Genomic DNA, 17,848 nt, shown 5'->3' on the forward strand with positions numbered 1-17,848 from the left:
AATCGTGCTGGGGTAAGATACCAGCCAAACATAATTTTATAGATGTTTTCCTTTATTGTAGTGCATAGGGAGGTCTCCGAGGCTGTCTCCCAGATTTCTTCCCAGGTCTCTCTGTCAATATTTGTATTCAGGTCTGCTGCCCATTTGAGCATATACTCATGCTCTTTGGGGGTCGAGGAGCGCTCTAGAGCCCCGTATATGTCCGAGATTAGACCTTTCTGGTGGGTCTTTGTCTCGCAAAGAAGTTCAAACGACGTGAGAGTGGGGTATTCCGGGAGAGGGCATGTTGTCCTAATAAAGTTTCTGATTTGAAGGTATTTGAATGTGTCCAATTCTCTAATTTTATATTTGGTCCTTAATTCTTGGTAGCTCAGAAGCCTCCCTAGGCTCAGAAGATCCGCAATCGCCTCTATACCCCTTGTGTTGAATTGATCGAACAGTTTAGATCCACATCCCGGGGGGAACTTCGGATTGTTAAAGATGGGGGTCAATTGGGAACTTTTGGTAGTAAGGCCATATTTGTATTTACATCTTAACCAGACGTCCCATGTGAAACGGGAGGCCTGTAGTTTAAGATTGTGTGTATGCCCCTCTCCTCTGTCCAGGTTCCAGAGGCAGGCTTGCAGAGAAGGCATTTTGGCACATCGAGTCTCTATCTCTACCCAACTACAACGGGTCGGGTCCGAATTCCACATTACTACCTGCTTGAGCTGTGCAGCTAAGTAATATCTGTGTAAGTCTGGTACCCCCAGTCCTCCCCTAGATCTTGCTGCCATCAAGACCGATCTGGCGACTCTGGGTCTTTTGCCCTGCCAAATAAAATGGAATAATCTGTTTTGAATGTGTTTTAGATCAGCGCCCGGAACGTGGGTCGGGAGTGTTTGAAAGAGGTATAACATTCTTGGGAGTATATTCATCTTAGTGGAAATCATGCGACCGAACCACGATATCTGGTAACCTTCCCACTGATCTAGATCCTTTTTGATCTTGTCCCATAACCGCGGGTAGTTATCCCGGTATAAATCCCGATAGTGCCTTGACACATTAATTCCCAGATATTTAATGTATGAAGGGCACCATCTGTAGCTAAAATTGGTTTTGAGGAGATTGACTTCGGGATCTGGGAGACTAAGATTTAGAGCCTCTGATTTGTCGCTGTTTATCTTATATCCTGATACTTTACCAAACTCCGACAGTTCCCTCTGGAGGTTAGGGAGGGAAGTTAGAGGTTTAGTCAGAGTAAGAATGATGTCATCAGCGAATAGGGAAATTTTTTATTGCGCTTTATCAATCGGGATTCCCTGGATGTTCGGGTTTTGTCTTATTTTAGACGCCAGTGGTTCAATCGTGAGGGCGAAGAGAAGGGGAGATAGGGGGCATCCTTGTCGGGTACCATTCTGGATTTGGAATCGTTCAGAGCCTCCGCCTGAGAGGCGTACCGAGGCAGAGGGATTCTGATAAAGTGCTTGAACACCCTTTAAGAATGAGTCTCTGAAGCCAAATTTAATCAGTGTCTGGTTTAGAAATAGCCAGTCAATCCTGTCAAATGGTGAACAAAAGAAAAGTGCGCAACAACAATATATATATAAATAACGTGATGTGTGATCAATTAAATAGGTGACCTTGTGTATAATTTGAAAAATATGGAGCGTCTGCAGCTGTGACACCAGGGATGGCTCTGGTCCCCCCTATATGCACACAAAAAAACAAGAAACACAGCGCACAACGCTCATAGTGTATTAAATGATATCTTTAGTAACCAAAATAAGGAGGCAAGTATTGTGCGTACATGAAATAAAATTTAAACAAGCATTTCAGGGTTATTGTTACCCAAGCACCAACGGACGCTCGTGATAGTCTCGTGGCTCTCTCCTTCTCGCTCCAACAACCTCGGTGTAGGGCCTGGAATCTCAACTCCAAACGCTGGTATTTCAGCCTCTCGCCTTAGGGTAAGGCTAATGCAGCTTCAGCAGTCCAGAAAAGACCTCCGCTTGTATGCGTTATGCCCGTCACTGCATGGATCTCGTTTGTAACGGAGCAGCGGGGTACACGCTGTTTGGCGTCCTGGTCGAGCGCTTCCGGGTCTGTGACGTCACAAAACCGCGAGACTTCGTCGCAAGTCTACAAGACACCGGACCGGTTCTCTGGGAGTGCTTGGATATAGAGGGTTCGCAATGTTCTTAGTCCAACGCGTTTCGAAACCACATGGGTCTCTTCATCAGGGAATAAAGACTAATCAGTCTATTGACACTTAAATACCCCTCATGCGTCACTAATTGGTCCCTCCATTAAGGGTTTTAACCAATCGCAAAGCAACGGGGAGGAGTCAAAGAGCTCCATGGTAACAGAGAATGCATCCTAACAAAAAAACTAAAAACAACTTTATTTATACATATTGTAACAAACAATTAAAAAACGGTGACTCTAAAATAAAGAAAAAAGAATTAATACACAATACTATTGGCAGATGTATTTGAACATATTTAGTAATTTAAAAAACAGACAAAAATATATTTGAAGATGAAGCACGAGCTAAAAAATCAATGAATAGCTTAAAACCATAAATTAAGGTTAATAGAAATTTAAAAAGCTAAGATATTTATTTAAAAAAGTATGCCAGCTCAGAATATAAATGTTATTTGTAAATACATAACCTAGCTACATCACCAGTGTGGGATGGTCAGTAGAGGGACCATATATCTATATCCTCATTGAGGCCTCCCGGATATAGTGTGCCCAATTTATATATCCAGAAGGTCTCTTGAAAGGATAAATCTTTTACCCTATCCCCACCCCTTCTGCTCCTAGGGACATGTTTGATACCCTTAAAGCGCAGGGACATGGGGTCTTTATTATGATGTAGGGCATAGTGCTTGGAGAGGCTATGGGTTAACAGACCATTCTTTATGTTTCGTATATGTTCTTGTATACGTATTTTTAATTGGCGTTTGGTGCGCCCTACATAGAACAAGCCACACGGGCATTCTATTAAGTATACAATGTGATCCGAATTACAATTGATAAAATCTAATATTTCATAAGTTTCCTCAGTTTTAGGACAAACAAAAGTTTTACTATTAGAGTGTAGGTGTTTGCACACTGAACATTTTCCACATTTGAAGTTTCCACAGGGTTTTTTAATATTTAACCATGTTTTTTCTCCCACAGGTACAGTTTTAATATTTATGTCACTAGGGGACAGAGCATTCTTTAGATTTTTTGCTCTTCTATATATGAACCTTGGGTACTTAGAAATGTGTGTCCCCAAAATTGGGTCATTTGACAGGATTGACCAGTGCTTCTTTACAATCTTCTCTATATATGAAGTCATAGAATTAAAGTTTGTGATAAAGGCAACATTACATTTTTCATCACTTGCAAATTGTTTCTTTTGATGTTTGGTTTTTGGGACTAGCATTTGTTTTCTATCTACAGTATTTTTCTCACCCTATCAAGATCATCAGTAAGTTTTTTAAGGGGATAACCCCTTTCTAGGAATTTTGAGGTTAAATCACCCGCCTGTTTTTCAAAGTCTGTGTCCAAACTACAGTTTTTTCTCAACCTGTAAAATTGGCCCCCAGGTATGTTCTGAATCCAAGATTTTTTATGGTTACTTGAGGCCATCAGGAGGTTATTTGAATCCACATCCTTGAAATGAGTTTTGCTTATAAGGTTTCCCTCATCAGACACCCTCAAATTCAAATCCAAGAAGTTAATTTCCTTGACACTTTCCACATGGGTAAATGTCAAGTTTCTATTGTTATTATTTATATACTTCAAAAAAAGACTTACGGAATATTGGTCCCCATCCCACAGACATATAATGTCATCTATGAAGCGACGCCAAATAATAATATTTCCTCCAAAGGGATTGTTATTAAGGATGCAGTTATGTTCCCATTCTCCCATATACAGGTTTGCGAAACTGGGGGCAAATCTAGTGCCCATAGCAGTTCCGCAAACCTGCAGGAAAAATTCCTCCAGAAACATAAAATAATTATGTTTCAGAATAAAATGGATTGAATCCAAAATAAAGTTTTTGTTCAAATCATGTAATTCGGCATCGCTAGATAGAATTTTTTTTACAGATGCTAGGCCCTGTTGATGTGGTATATTAGTATATAGGGCCTGCACGTCACAAGTTAACCACCTATACGAATCCTTCCACTTTAGATTTTGTAACAAATTGAGCAATGAAGTGGAGTCCCTTAGGTGGGAGGGGAGTTTTTCAACATAGGGTTGCAAAAAGTGGTCAACATACTGGGACAAGTTCGCTGTTAGACTATTTATTCCTGAAATTATCGGTCTGCCTGGGGGGTTGGTTACTGATTTGTGGGTTTTTGGAAGGTGATAAAATATCGGGATTTTGGGGGAACTGGTGAACAAAAATTCATACTCAGTCTTGGTGATAACACCAGAGTTTAATGCTTGATCCAATAGAGATCTAAGTAAATTTAGAAAATCCAATGTTGGATCTTTTTTAAGCCTAGAGTATGAAGTGGTGTCATTCAGGAGTCGCAAAGCTTCTCCTTCATAGTCCTTTCGGTTCTGTAGAACAACACCACCTCCCTTATCCGCCTGTCTAATTATCAGGTTATTATTCTCCTTCAAGAATTTTAATGCTAGCCTTTCTTTTTTAGTGAGATTATGTTTTATGTCACTTGACTTCATAGTGTTACTCAATAGAGTGAAGTCATTATTAACCATGTTGAAAAAAGTCTCAACATGATGACCTTTAGAGTGGGAGGGGTAAAATTTTGATTTCCCCTTAAAGTGCGTGTGCCTCAAACTTTGAATGGGTTCTATATTTTCACCTATAACAACCTCAGGTGGAACAATAGACACTCCTATTTTGTTTGGAACTTCATTACCTTCCATATCTACTTTAATAAAGTGCCTTTTTAATGTGAGGTTTCGCATAAATTTTTGGAGGTCAGTGTATAATTGAAATGAGTTCGGTAGGCATGAGCGTGAAAAGGTCAAACCCCTGTCTAGAACCTTCTTTTGATCAGTGGTTAAAATAACTGAGGATAAATTAAAAATTCCACGAGAGGGAGATGTCACACATCTTTCTCGTAGCCTCTTTTCTTTAATTCTGGCCCCTCCTCTAACTCCTCTTCTGGTAGGGTTCTTTTCTTTTTCTCCCCTAACCGAGATTTTTGGGAGATTTCCACACATTCCCCCTTCCTTTGTGGGTCTAAATGTCTTTTTCTGACTGAATCCAAAAAAGAAGACGGGGAATGCTGGGCTGGTGATTGAGTTTTGGCAATAGGTGTATAGGGCCTGTTATCCCTATGTGTATCAAATTCTTTCTGGCCATTTCTAAAATTGGGGATATAATTCCTCCCTTTGTAATTGGGATTTCTAAAATGCCCTTCATGTCTAGGAGGAGGGAAATGTTCATCAAATCTAGGGGGACCTCTTCTCTCCCCATAATATTGATTCTCCCATCCTCTATTAGCAGGGTGGAAATTGGGGTTTGGATATCTATGTGTGTTATTTACTCTATTTTGTGAATAGGAAGAATCCCTGCCTTCTCTATTTTGAGATTGAGTTTTGGAGGGTCTACCCCTCTCTACATCTTTTGCCCAATTTCTCTGTCTGTTATTGTCATAATCAGACTTATCCCTGTAAAATTTCTCGTGCTTCTTCTTCAAAATTTCCCCCTCCGCATGCTCGAGCTTCATGCGGAGGTCATGCTCCAATTCTGAGCAATCATGTTCTATTACAAGTGGCTCAAGTAATTTAACAACATCTGTTACCTCTTTGTCAATAATTTTTAATGACTTGGTTCTTTCATATACAATAAGTTTCATGAGGGCCATGGAACAGTCATCCAAAATCCTGTTCCACTCCTTCATGAAATGTACATTATCTTTACCGAAAGTAGGTAATTTTTTAATACGTAGGCCCCTAGGGGCCCTATCACATTCTACATATTTTTGAATTGTTCTTTTTTCAAGATACAATTTATTTTCGGTTAAGAGTAATTCTTCTAAAACTTTAAAATGCTTCTCAACTGAACCCCTCGTATCCTCACTCTCAGGGACCACTACATGATTATCAGAAAATAGTAGATCAAAATTAACATCACGTTTCTGTCTGCAGTTTACCAGACTCCACACCATATTGGAGGAGGGGTGACAGGTAGAAATGAATGTGTGCAGCACCAAGAGCAATAGAGTAGTGAAAAAGGTGAACAAAAGAAAAGTGCGCAACAACAACGGAGGGGGAAATTTTGAAGAAGAAGCACGAGAAATTTTACAGGGATAAGTCTGATTATGACAATAACAGACAGAGAAATTGGGCAAAAGATGTAGAGAGGGGTAGACCCTCCAAAACTCAATCTCAAAATAGAGAAGGCAGGGATTCTTCCTATTCACAAAATAGAGTAAATAACACACATAGATATCCAAACCCCAATTTCCACCCTGCTAATAGAGGATGGGAGAATCAATATTATGGGGAGAGAAGAGGTCCCCCTAGATTTGATGAACATTTCCCTCCTCCTAGACATGAAGGGCATTTTAGAAATCCCAATTACAAAGGGAGGAATTATATCCCCAATTTTAGATATGGCCAGAAAGAATTTGATACACATAGGGATAACAGGCCCTATACACCTATTGCCAAAACTCAATCACCAGCCCAGCATTCCCCGTCTTCTTTTTTGGATTCAGTCAGAAAAAGACATTTAGACCCACAAAGGAAGGGGGAATGTGTGGAAATCTCCCAAAAATCTCGGTTAGGGGAGAAAAAGAAAAGAACCCTACCAGAAGAGGAGTTAGAGGAGGGGCCAGAATTAAAGAAAAGAGGCTACGAGAAAGATGTGTGACATCTCCCTCTCGTGGAATTTTTAATTTATCCTCAGTTATTTTAACCACTGATCAAAAGAAGGTTCTAGACAGGGGTTTGACCTTTTCACGCTCATGCCTACCGAACTCATTTCAATTATACACTGACCTCCAAAAATTTATGCGAAACCTCACATTAAAAAGGCACTTTATTAAAGTAGATATGGAAGGTAATGAAGTTCCAAACAAAATAGGAGTGTCTATTGTTCCACCTGAGGTTGTTATACTGCACCGACACACTTTATTCGAGCAAATACCCGGTATGTACCTGGCAGATACCTGGAATGCGCCGCTCCTCACCTCTGACAAGTCCCGTTGCGTTTGCCTTCCCAGCCTGGGTTCATGCCTGGCTGACGGGCGGCTGATCTGTTAAATGATAATGATTAGGATTTAATAGGCTGCAATGCTTCGCGTGTCTACCAGATGGCATAAATTCATGAATTGTAATGCAGTATATATATATGTACTGTGCAGTATTGCAGCCAGCGGGAATAAAATGCTTCAATCCCTGCTTGGAAAATACCTCAATGCACTCGGGCAGAAAACAGTCACAAACCTCAATACACCCGGGTATACCCGAATTCGTGGGACTAGCCGAGCTCGAATAAAGTGTGTCGCCAGTGTAGGTGAAAATATAGAACCCATTCAAAGTTTGAGGCACACGCACTTTAAGGGGAAATCAAAATTTTACCCCTCCCACTCTAAAGGTCATCATGTTGAGACTTTTTTCAACATGGTTAATAATGACTTCACTCTATTGAGTAACACTATGAAGTCAAGTGACATAAAACATAATCTCACTAAAAAAGAAAGGCTAGCATTAAAATTCTTGAAGGAGAATAATAACCTGATAATTAGACAGGCGGATAAGGGAGGTGGTGTTGTTCTACAGAACCGAAAGGACTATGAAGGAGAAGCTTTGCGACTCCTGAATGACACCACTTCATACTCTAGGCTTAAAAAAGATCCAACATTGGATTTTCTAAATTTACTTAGATCTCTATTGGATCAAGCATTAAACTCTGGTGTTATCACCAAGACTGAGTATGAATTTTTGTTCACCAGTTCCCCCAAAATCCCGATATTTTATCACCTTCCAAAAACCCACAAATCAGTAACCAACCCCCCAGGCAGACCGATAATTTCAGGAATAAATAGTCTAACAGCGAACTTGTCCCAGTATGTTGACCACTTTTTGCAACCCTATGTTGAAAAACTCCCCTCCCACCTAAGGGACTCCACTTCATTGCTCAATTTGTTACAAAATCTAAAGTGGAAGGATTCGTATAGGTGGTTAACTTGTGACGTGCAGGCCCTATATACTAATATACCACATCAACAGGGCCTAGCATCTGTAAAAAAAATTCTATCTAGCGATGCCGAATTACATGATTTGAACAAAAACTTTATTTTGGATTCAATCCATTTTATTCTGAAACATAATTATTTTATGTTTCTGGAGGAATTTTTCCTGCAGGTTTGCGGAACTGCTATGGGCACTAGATTTGCCCCCAGTTTCGCAAACCTGTATATGGGAGAATGGGAACATAACTGCATCCTTAATAACAATCCCTTTGGAGGAAATATTATTATTTGGCGTCGCTTCATAGATGACATTATATGTCTGTGGGATGGGGACCAATATTCCGTAAGTCTTTTTTTGAAGTATATAAATAATAACAATAGAAACTTGACATTTACCCATGTGGAAAGTGTCAAGGAAATTAACTTCTTGGATTTGAATTTGAGGGTGTCTGATGAGGGAAACCTTATAAGCAAAACTCATTTCAAGGATGTGGATTCAAATAACCTCTTGATGGCCTCAAGTAAACATAAAAAATCTTGGATTCAGAACATACCTGGGGGCCAATTTTACAGGTTGAGAAAAAACTGTAGTTTGGACACAGACTTTGAAAAACAGGCGGGTGATTTAACCTCAAAATTCCTAGAAAGGGGTTATCCCCTTAAAAAACTTACTGATGATCTTGATAGGGTGAGAAAAATAGATAGAAAACAAATGCTAGTCCCAAAAACCAAACATCAAAAGAAACAATTTGCAAGTGATGAAAAATGTAATGTTGCCTTTATTACAAACTTTAATTCTATGACTTCATATATAGAGAAGATTGTAAAGAAGCACTGGTCAATCCTGTCAAATGACCCAATTTTGGGGACACACATTTCTAAGTACCCAAGGTTCATATATAGAAGAGCAAAAAATCTAAAGAATGCTCTGTCCCCTAGTGACATAAATATTAAAACTGTACCTGTGGGAGAAAAAACATGGTTAAATATTAAAAAACCCTGTGGAAACTTCAAATGTGGAAAATGTTCAGTGTGCAAACACCTACACTCTAATAGTAAAACTTTTGTTTGTCCTAAAACTGAGGAAACTTATGAAATATTAGATTTTATCAATTGTAATTCGGATCACATTGTATACTTAATAGAATGCCCGTGTGGCTTGTTCTATGTAGGGCGCACCAAACGCCAATTAAAAATACGTATACAAGAACATATACGAAACATAAAGAATGGTCTGTTAACCCATAGCCTCTCCAAGCACTATGCCCTACATCATAATAAAGACCCCATGTCCCTGTGCTTTAAGGGTATCAAACATGTCCCTAGGAGCAGAAGGGGTGGGGATAGGGTAAAAGATTTATCCTTTCAAGAGACCTTCTGGATATATAAATTGGGCACACTATATCCGGGAGGCCTCAATGAGGATATAGATATATGGTCCCTCTACTGACCATCCCACACTGGTGATGTAGCTAGGTTATGTATTTACAAATAACATTTATATTCTGAGCTGGCATACTTTTTTAAATAAATATCTTAACTTTTTAAATTTCTATTAACCTTAATTTATGGTTTTAAGCTATTCATTGATTTTTTAGCTCGTGCTTCATCTTCAAATATATTTTTGTCTGTTTTTTAAATTACTAAATATGTTCAAATACATCTGCCAATAGTATTGTGTATTAATTCTTTTTTCTTTATTTTAGTCACCGTTTTTTAATTGTTTGTTACAATATGTATAAATAAAGTTGTTTTTAGTTTTTTTGTTAGGATGCATTCTCTGTTACCATGGAGCTCTTTGACTCCTCCCCGTTGCTTTGCGATTGGTTAAAACCCTTAATGGAGGGACCAATTAGTGACGCATGAGGGGTATTTAAGTGTCAATAGACTGATTAGTCTTTATTCCCTGATGAAGAGACCCATGTGGTTTCGAAACGCGTTGGACTAAGAACATTGCGAACCCTCTATATCCAAGCACTCCCAGAGAACCGGTCCGGTGTCTTGTAGACTTGCGACGAAGTCTCGCGGTTTTGTGACGTCACAGACCCGGAAGCGCTCGACCAGGACGCCAAACAGCGTGTACCCCGCTGCTCCGTTACAAACGAGATCCATGCAGTGACGGGCATAACGCATACAAGCGGAGGTCTTTTCTGGACTGCTGAAGCTGCATTAGCCTTACCCTAAGGCGAGAGGCTGAAATACCAGCGTTTGGAGTTGAGATTCCAGGCCCTACACCGAGGTTGTTGGAGCGAGAAGGAGAGAGCCACGAGACTATCACGGGCGTCCGTTGGTGCTTGGGTAACAATAACCCTGAAATGCTTGTTTAAATTTTATTTCATGTACGCACAATACTTACCTCCTTATTTTGGTTACTAAAGATATCATTTAATACACTATGAGCGTTGTGCGCTGTGTTTCTTGTTTTTTTAATCCTGTCAAATGCCTTCTCTGCGTTTAGGCTTAATAGCATCGCCTTTGAGCCTGAAAGGTGGGCATGGTCTACTAAATTAATTATTTTACGTGTATTGTCTGAGGCCTGACGGCCCAGGACAAACCCGACCTGGTCCTTGTGTATTAATCTCGGGAGGATGGGATTAAGTCTGTTCGCCAAAATTTTACTATATAATTTAAGGTCGTTGTTCAACAATGAGATGGGTCTGTAACTGCCACATTGGGTGGGGTCCTTCCCGTCCTGGAGTATTATTGCCAGATTTGCGGACGACATTGTGGATGGGATAGGACTCCCTTCTAAAAATAAGTTGAACAAGCTTAATAGATGTTTGGACAGGATGGGGAAGAATTTCTTGTAGTATGCATTTGTGAAACCATCAGGACCCGGCGCCTTGGAGATCTTTGAGGCTCTAACAGCCGCTTCTAATTCGTCTAGCGTAATTTTCGCATTTAGTTAAGTATTTTCTTCCTCTGTTAATGATGGAAGGTTGCAATCGGATAAGTAGTCGGCGGCTAATGCCGTATCCGTCGCTCTAGAAATAGCAGAGTGGGTCCTTAGGTTATATAATTTGGTGTAGAATTTGGTGAATTCCTCTGCTATTTTTTTCCCGTTATATTGGAGTTCACCCGAATTATTCCTGATCGCCGTAATTTGCGATCTTTTCTGTATTCCTCGTAACTTGCTAGCAAGAAGTCTATCGGCCTTGTTCCCTTTATCATAGTACCTCTGACCAGTCCATCTAAGAGCTTTTTCTACGCCTTCTAATTGGATTATTCTTAAATCGTTTCGAGCAGTTATCAAATGTTTATAAATTCTCCGGGATGGATTATTTTTATGCTGCTGCTCTAAATCGATTATTTTGTCTGTAAGCTCTTTAGTTAATTTGAGTTTAGTTTCTTCCGGTGGGAGGCAATCGAGATAAGATTTCCTCGGATTGTCGCCTTATGGGCTTCCCACAAGCTTGCTGGAGAAGCTACGGAGCCTTTGTTTATTCTAAAGTATTCCTTAAGGGATTTTTTGAGTTCCAACACTGTCCCGGAGTGGTTCAGTAGGGAATCGTTTAGTTTCCAGCTGTATGAGATAGTTTTCCCAAAGGGGATGGATAGAGTCATGGTGATGGGAGCGTGATCTGACCACGTAATTGGGCCGATATCTGTCTGTGGTGGCCTCTAGGACGTTCTTGGTAGTGAGAAAGTAGTCAATACGGGAATAGGACTGGTGAGGCGCCGAGTAAAAGGTATAATCTCTTTGCCCCTGATGTTGTGTTCTCCAAATGTCCACCAAAGAGAAGTCCCCAATAATGTCTTAATTTTTTTCCCCAGTCTTTGTGACTGAGTGGAGTGTTGTCGTCCTGGGTGGCTCGATTTGTCTTCTTTTGGGTTGAGAGCCATGTTTAGATCCCCTGCAATAAGTATTGAGGATAGGTATTGTGGGTCAATTTCTTCCAGAACCTTTTTAAGAAATTCTGTGTGGTTCTCGTTTGGGGCGTATAGGTTAATAAGGGCGATTGTCGTGCCGGATAGTGAGCCATAGACTACAATAAATCTCCCTTCTGGATCTGCTTAAATTTTTGTTAAATTAAATGGAGTGCCCTGACGGAACAGAATGGCAACCCCTCTGCGTTTGCTGCTGAATGATGAGAAATAGCTCATTGGGAACGCATGTTGAAATATTTTAGGCGGTTCTTGAGACGTGAAGTGCGTCTCCTGGAGGAAAACAAAGTCTCCCCCTGTTTTCTTTGTCTCCTGGAGGGCCAGGCGTCGCTTTCTATTATTGTGGAGACCCTTCACATTTAGGGAGACAATTTTTAGTGCTTTTTGATGAGTCATAGTGACCTCTCAGCGGAGACTGCGTGTGTTGTCACTGGGGTAGTGCTAGGGGGATACAGCCAAAATGGGCAGAGGAGGGGGGGGGTTGGGAGGGGGGCCGCTGGGACAGTGACAGCGGCTGAAAAAAGAAAGGAAAGTTGACCCTAATGGGCTCTAAAAGTGTTGGACCGGTCTTTGGTAAAGGACCGGTTAGTGGGGTTTAAGACCCTTGGGGGCGGGTCCGAAAACGCTCTCCAGCGAAGGCGGGCCGGGTGGAGACCCTTTAGGTTCTGTGACTTCATCCGGCGTTACTAACACCGGGGAGGCCTAGTGGGTGAGGTGACAGGCCAGTTGGGCCATCGCTTTATCTTTCAGTGTGTGGGCGGAATTGGGAGAGGGAGGGAGAGTTGGATAGGGGGGTGGGGGGTTGTGGGTGATAGCAGCAGCTGTGGGGGTGGTTGCCCGGGGGGACGGAGGGGGTGGGGGGCAAGGAGGAAGGGGGGAGGTAGAGAGTGGAGTGCATGGAGGGGAGGGTGGGGAGGGGGAGGTAGGGAGGGGAGGGAAGGGTAGAAGGGGGGGTAATGGGGCGAGGAAAAGGGGGGGGAGAGGGAGGATGAGGGAGAGGGAGGGGGGGGGGGGGCGGGAGGAGGGGGGTGGACACTAGGAGTGAACCGCTTGATTTTTAGTGGATGTTTTGTTACCCTTAATAGCTAAGGAGTCGTGAGGCTGGCCCTTTCGTCGTTCGCTGGACCCCCCTGTTGGTGTAGCATTTATGCAGGCGGTCCCGATCACGCAGGCACGATTTTGAGCACCAACATCTTAGTTTATAACGCTTTGACCTGGGGGGAACCTTTTACCATCGGTGGCATGGATGTTCACGGTTAGGGGGGCGGGGCGGGGGGTTGGGTGGGAGGTGAAGGGGGTGGAGGGGGGGTCAGGGGTAATGGGGGAGGGGAGAGGGGGAGGGGGGGAGAGGGTAACATTGACCATTGAACCATAAACATTGTATACATTTTACATACAACAAGGTAGGTGACCGATATTTGCAGTAATATAGGGGCTGTACGGCCTCCTGTGGCTAACTTGAGAGATGCAGCAGTCAAACCTATATTCGTGCAGAAATGTAGCAGAGCTAAGGCAGAGGCGAATGGACCAGCTCGAGGGGAACGGGGGAGGGCAAGGGGGGAGGTGGGTCAGATGTGGAAGAGGAGGGGATGTTGGAGGGAGGGGGTGGGGGGCTGGGGGGGAGGGGAATAGGGAGGGGGGGAGGTATTAGGATGAGGGCGAGGGGGGGCGACAGAGAGGTAGGGGGGGGGAGGATGGGCGTAGATGTTCATGGGTGGGGGAGCAGGGAGGGGGGATGGGCGGGAGGCAGGAGGGGGTGGTAGGGGGGTTGGGGGTAGATGGGAGGGGGAGGGGTAAGGAGGTGGGGATAGGGAGAGGAGGTGGGGGGGAGGGGGGAAACCAACTTGACCGTTGAACCCAAAGCATTATGCATATGGAACATTCAGTGATGTAGGCGCCAGGTAGTTACAGTAATACAAAGTTTGTGCAGTCTTTTGTGTCAAACCAGGAAAATGTTATTTTCATGCCATTATTCACCTGCAAATGTAGCAGGGCAACGGCTGGGGTACGTGAACCAGCTCTAGGGGGGCGGGTGGGATGGGGGGGTTGAGAAGAAGGCAAGGGGGGAGGGGAAAGGTGGTATAAGTGTAGGGAGGGGGGGGTAGGGGGGAAGGGGGTGGGAGGGGGGGGAGGAGTAGGAGGGGAGGGTAGAGTGTTAGGGGGGAGAGAGGAAGAGGGGGGGAGGAAGGTATTGGGTAAAAGGGAAGGGATGGGGGTATTGGTAGTAAGGGTAGGGGGTGGGTGGGGGGCAGAGGAAAGGGGGGATGGGTCAGGGGGGGGTGGGAGTAGTGAGGAGGGGGTGGGGGGATACCCTTGGAGCTCTGTGTGGGCCCTTCTGGCTCGGGAGACATGAACGCAGGAACAGTGGAGGTGTACTGCCTAACTTGGGGCAATGGGGAATAGATCAACCAGGAAGTATGTGGGGGGAACAGTGCTACAGACCCTCTGTGGGCGCCTCTCCGCTGGAAGCGACTGGGATGTCTTGCGCCGTCAGCCCCTCCGTGGAGGGGGGGGAGCGAAGGAGCCTGTGGGACCGTCGGGAGGGGAGCGTTAGCGAGTCCTCGCAAGCCCCCCTCGGCCGAGGGGGGGTACCAGCACACCATCCAGGGGCCGGGCTGTTGCGGGGACTCAGCGGGTGCTGTGCACGTGGCGCCTCTGGTCGGGATCCATTCTCCGGAGCCACGTGATGCGGGGAGTGGTATCAGATGGCCGGAGACCACGCGCGGTGATGACGTCTGCTTCGTCTCGATCAGGATACCTCGTGGTGCTCCGCGGCAGAATGAAGACTCCTCGAGCGCCATCTTGAAGAAATCCGGTGCGCACGAGGCGGGCTCTCCCTTCCGATCTCCTGCAGCGGATGGATCCTGCGAAGTGCCACCGGGGATGGAGCCGGTCGTTTCCCTGGATGCTGATGGGAGTCTCTGTTGCAAGGTCAGTGGTCTAGCCTCGTTTGGCGCATCTTTTGCAGAGGCATGCGGTGGGGTCCCTCCAGGCGCCATTTTAAGTGGTGCTAGGGAAGAAGATGGAGTTCTCCCGGGAGGGCCTCCCTCTGTGCTGGGGGCACCATTCATCTGTCCCTGGACTGCCTCTGCTCCGCGATTCTTTCGGATGCTCTGACCGGTTGATCCTCTCGTTCCCGGGGTCTGTTGCCAGTCTGGTGAGCATGTTGGAAGGGTTCCGCGGGGAGGCCCAGGGTCTTAGCCAGCGGCTCCATTTCCTCGGGATGTCTGATGGCGAGGAATTTTCCCTTGTGGGAGATGATCAGTTTAAAAGGGAAGCCCCATTTGTATTTAATTCCCTTTTCCCGGAGGAGTAGTGTTAGGGGGCGCATCGCCTTCCGTCGGTCCACGGTGAGCTTTGAAAGGTCATTATAGACCTGTAGGGGCTCATTTTGGAACGTGATCGTGTCCTTTTCCCTGCAGGCTCCAATCAGTTTATCCTTAGTGGAGTAGCTGTGGAGGCGCACGATCACGTCCCACCTGCGGTTTGGGTCATCGGACCGCGGGCCCAACGCCCTGTGTGCCCTGTCTATTTCGAGGTCCCGAGGGTCGAGGTCAGGGGAGATAGCGAGGAAGAAATCCACAAGGTAAGCCCTGAGCTGGGAGGGCAGTGTCGCCTCAGGGATGCTGCGGATCTGCAGTTTCTGCCTGCGGTCCCGGTTCTCCTGGTCTTCTAGACCATCACGGAGGGAGTGGATCTCCTGGCCCAGGCGAATTATCTCGTCGTCGGCCTCAGATTGATGTTGAAGGGCCTCGTCCAGCCTGGCTTCCAGGGTTGTGGTGCACTCCTGTAGGCCCTGAGTTTTATTTCAGCCACCGCTTCTTTGATGTTTGTCTCCAGTGATCTTTGGAGCTTTGCGTGGAGCTCATCGAGGAACTCTTTCGTTATCCTCCCGTCCGCCGAGGGGGGAGTCTCAGCGGGGCTTGCCGGGCTTATGAGGCCTTGTGTGCCTCGTGCACCAGATAGCTGGGGCGCCATCTTGCCGCCTGCCTCCCGCCTCAGCGGATTGTTTAGCGGGGGTGAAGTACTTGCCAACCCCTTGGGACTGGTGGCTTTTCCCCCTGTTCGACATCACTGTGGTTTTAGGGAGTGAATATATGCCTTTTGGGGTTTTTTCAGTCGGGTGAAATGGCTCGAATGCACTGATTATACAGAGGGGTCTCCGGAGCTCTCCCTCTACCCGTCTGCCCTGGATGACGTCATCGGCACGCCCTCTACTTTCTGTTTTAAAGATACCTTCTGGTAATTACAACTAGAATTGCTGCTATATATACATTACCTTCATCATTCAAAAAGTTTTACACTATCAGGGATGTGTGTGCTCTTCCCTCTTGCACCCTCCAGGTGCTTGTGTGCTCCTCTCAACCTAAATAGTTATGTCTATGTGCATTGAGATAGAGAGACTTAGGTTAAGATCACAATGAGTTTGACACTAGCATTCGAACTGGGTACACCCATTTTAAAAGCTTAAAGTTAATTTACTGTAGCACTAAAGCTTTATCCTTATGTAGTAAATGCTGCAGGTTTTACAATCAATTCAAATATACAATATGGAGTACATATGATAAAAGTGTCGGATTTAGTAAAGATAGGTGTAGCCATGTATCCTCTTGGCTACTAATCTGCTCTACCTAACACCTAAGCCCTGGTACCAGCACAGGTAGTGTTAAATCTACTGTATGCCCTTTCTGCTGCAGCAGTAAACAACTCCCTTGAGTGACAGAGGGGGTGGGCCTAAGGCACATGTGTTGCCCTATTGGGGGCTCAGACCTAGGACCCTCCCCTGGGTACAAAAGGGGCTGCAGATACAAATTTAGAGGGAGTGCTGGAGAGATCCCCTCCCTCAGGGGAGTTGGAACAGCTACCCCATATTCCACCAAGGGATATGGGGGCTAAGGATAGACCTTTGGGTCCTCAAGCTCTTTGGGTTGATTCCAGGGAACAGAGAGAGAGAGAAAGTAGTGTACATGTTGTATGCTGTACTGCTGTGCTGTTGAAGAATAAAGAACTGTTCCTGTTTTCTACTCCTGCCTGAGGCTGCAGTTAATCAGGGGGAGCACTAGAGAGTTTTCCTGCAGGGACTGCACCCAGTTCTGCTGGGGCCTGCTGGAGATGAAGGCACTGCACCAAGTGAAGAACTAAGAAGAATCCTTAAGCCTGTCCTGTTAGTCCCCAACTAACATCGGTGGACACTCAGTATCCTGTTAAACCTAGCAGGTGAGCAGCACAACTACACCAGATAACAGTGAAATCTCCCAGAGTATCCCTGTTACATAGAGATAAGACTTTATAATACAATGCCACTAAGTATCACAAATTAGTCACCACATTTGTAATAAGTTTAGCAGCTGTACTTTTCAAACACTTTATATGAAAGTATGTCACAACACAGGTTTCCCATGGAAAGGACAATTGGCTTCCTTGTATGTATTGCTCAGCACGTCACCATTGAAAGCAAAATGTTGCACAGGGCGTTTACAGCCTGTTTGCTTCTGATATTGGCCGGCAGATATTGTGCTGCTGGGTGTGTATATTGTCATCAGGCACAGTATATGGGACAAGACAATCTGGTTAGTCAGGTTCCGCAGGAGAGTTCTTGAGGAGGCTGCTATGGTTTTTTCTCAGTGATAATAATAAGCTATGATGAAGCAGAAATACAGTCTTCACCTTCCCTGTTTATTAGAACGTGGTATGATATAAGGTAAGGCATTTCTGCATAACTTTATTTAGTGGATTTTGCACATATGTATTACTTATCTGAAATAGCTATGCCTTTTTCAGCATATCATGGTTGCCTCAACTTC

At 44.6% G+C, this 17,848-nt stretch overlaps 1 protein-coding gene across 9 annotated transcripts in view; it reads left to right on the forward strand.

Moving 5' to 3' along the window:
- SYTL5 (synaptotagmin like 5) overlaps positions 1-17,848 on the forward strand; it is a 564,125-nt gene that overhangs the window by 252,527 nt on the left and 293,750 nt on the right. For 6 of the 9 annotated variants that reach the window (XM_075589550.1, XM_075589555.1, XM_075589554.1 and 3 more), the window contains exon 1: positions 17,592-17,745. The exons of 2 other annotated variants lie outside the window; for them this stretch is intronic. The gene's annotated coding sequence lies outside the window, so the exon portion shown is untranslated. Of the gene's footprint in view, positions 1-16,882; positions 17,262-17,591; positions 17,746-17,848 lie in introns of those variants that run through there. One more of the 9 variants, XM_075589553.1, reaches the window with a different exon arrangement.

This window comes from Ascaphus truei, chromosome 3 (assembly GCF_040206685.1).
Source record: "Ascaphus truei isolate aAscTru1 chromosome 3, aAscTru1.hap1, whole genome shotgun sequence".
NCBI classification, from domain to species: Eukaryota; Metazoa; Chordata; class Amphibia; order Anura; family Ascaphidae; genus Ascaphus; species Ascaphus truei.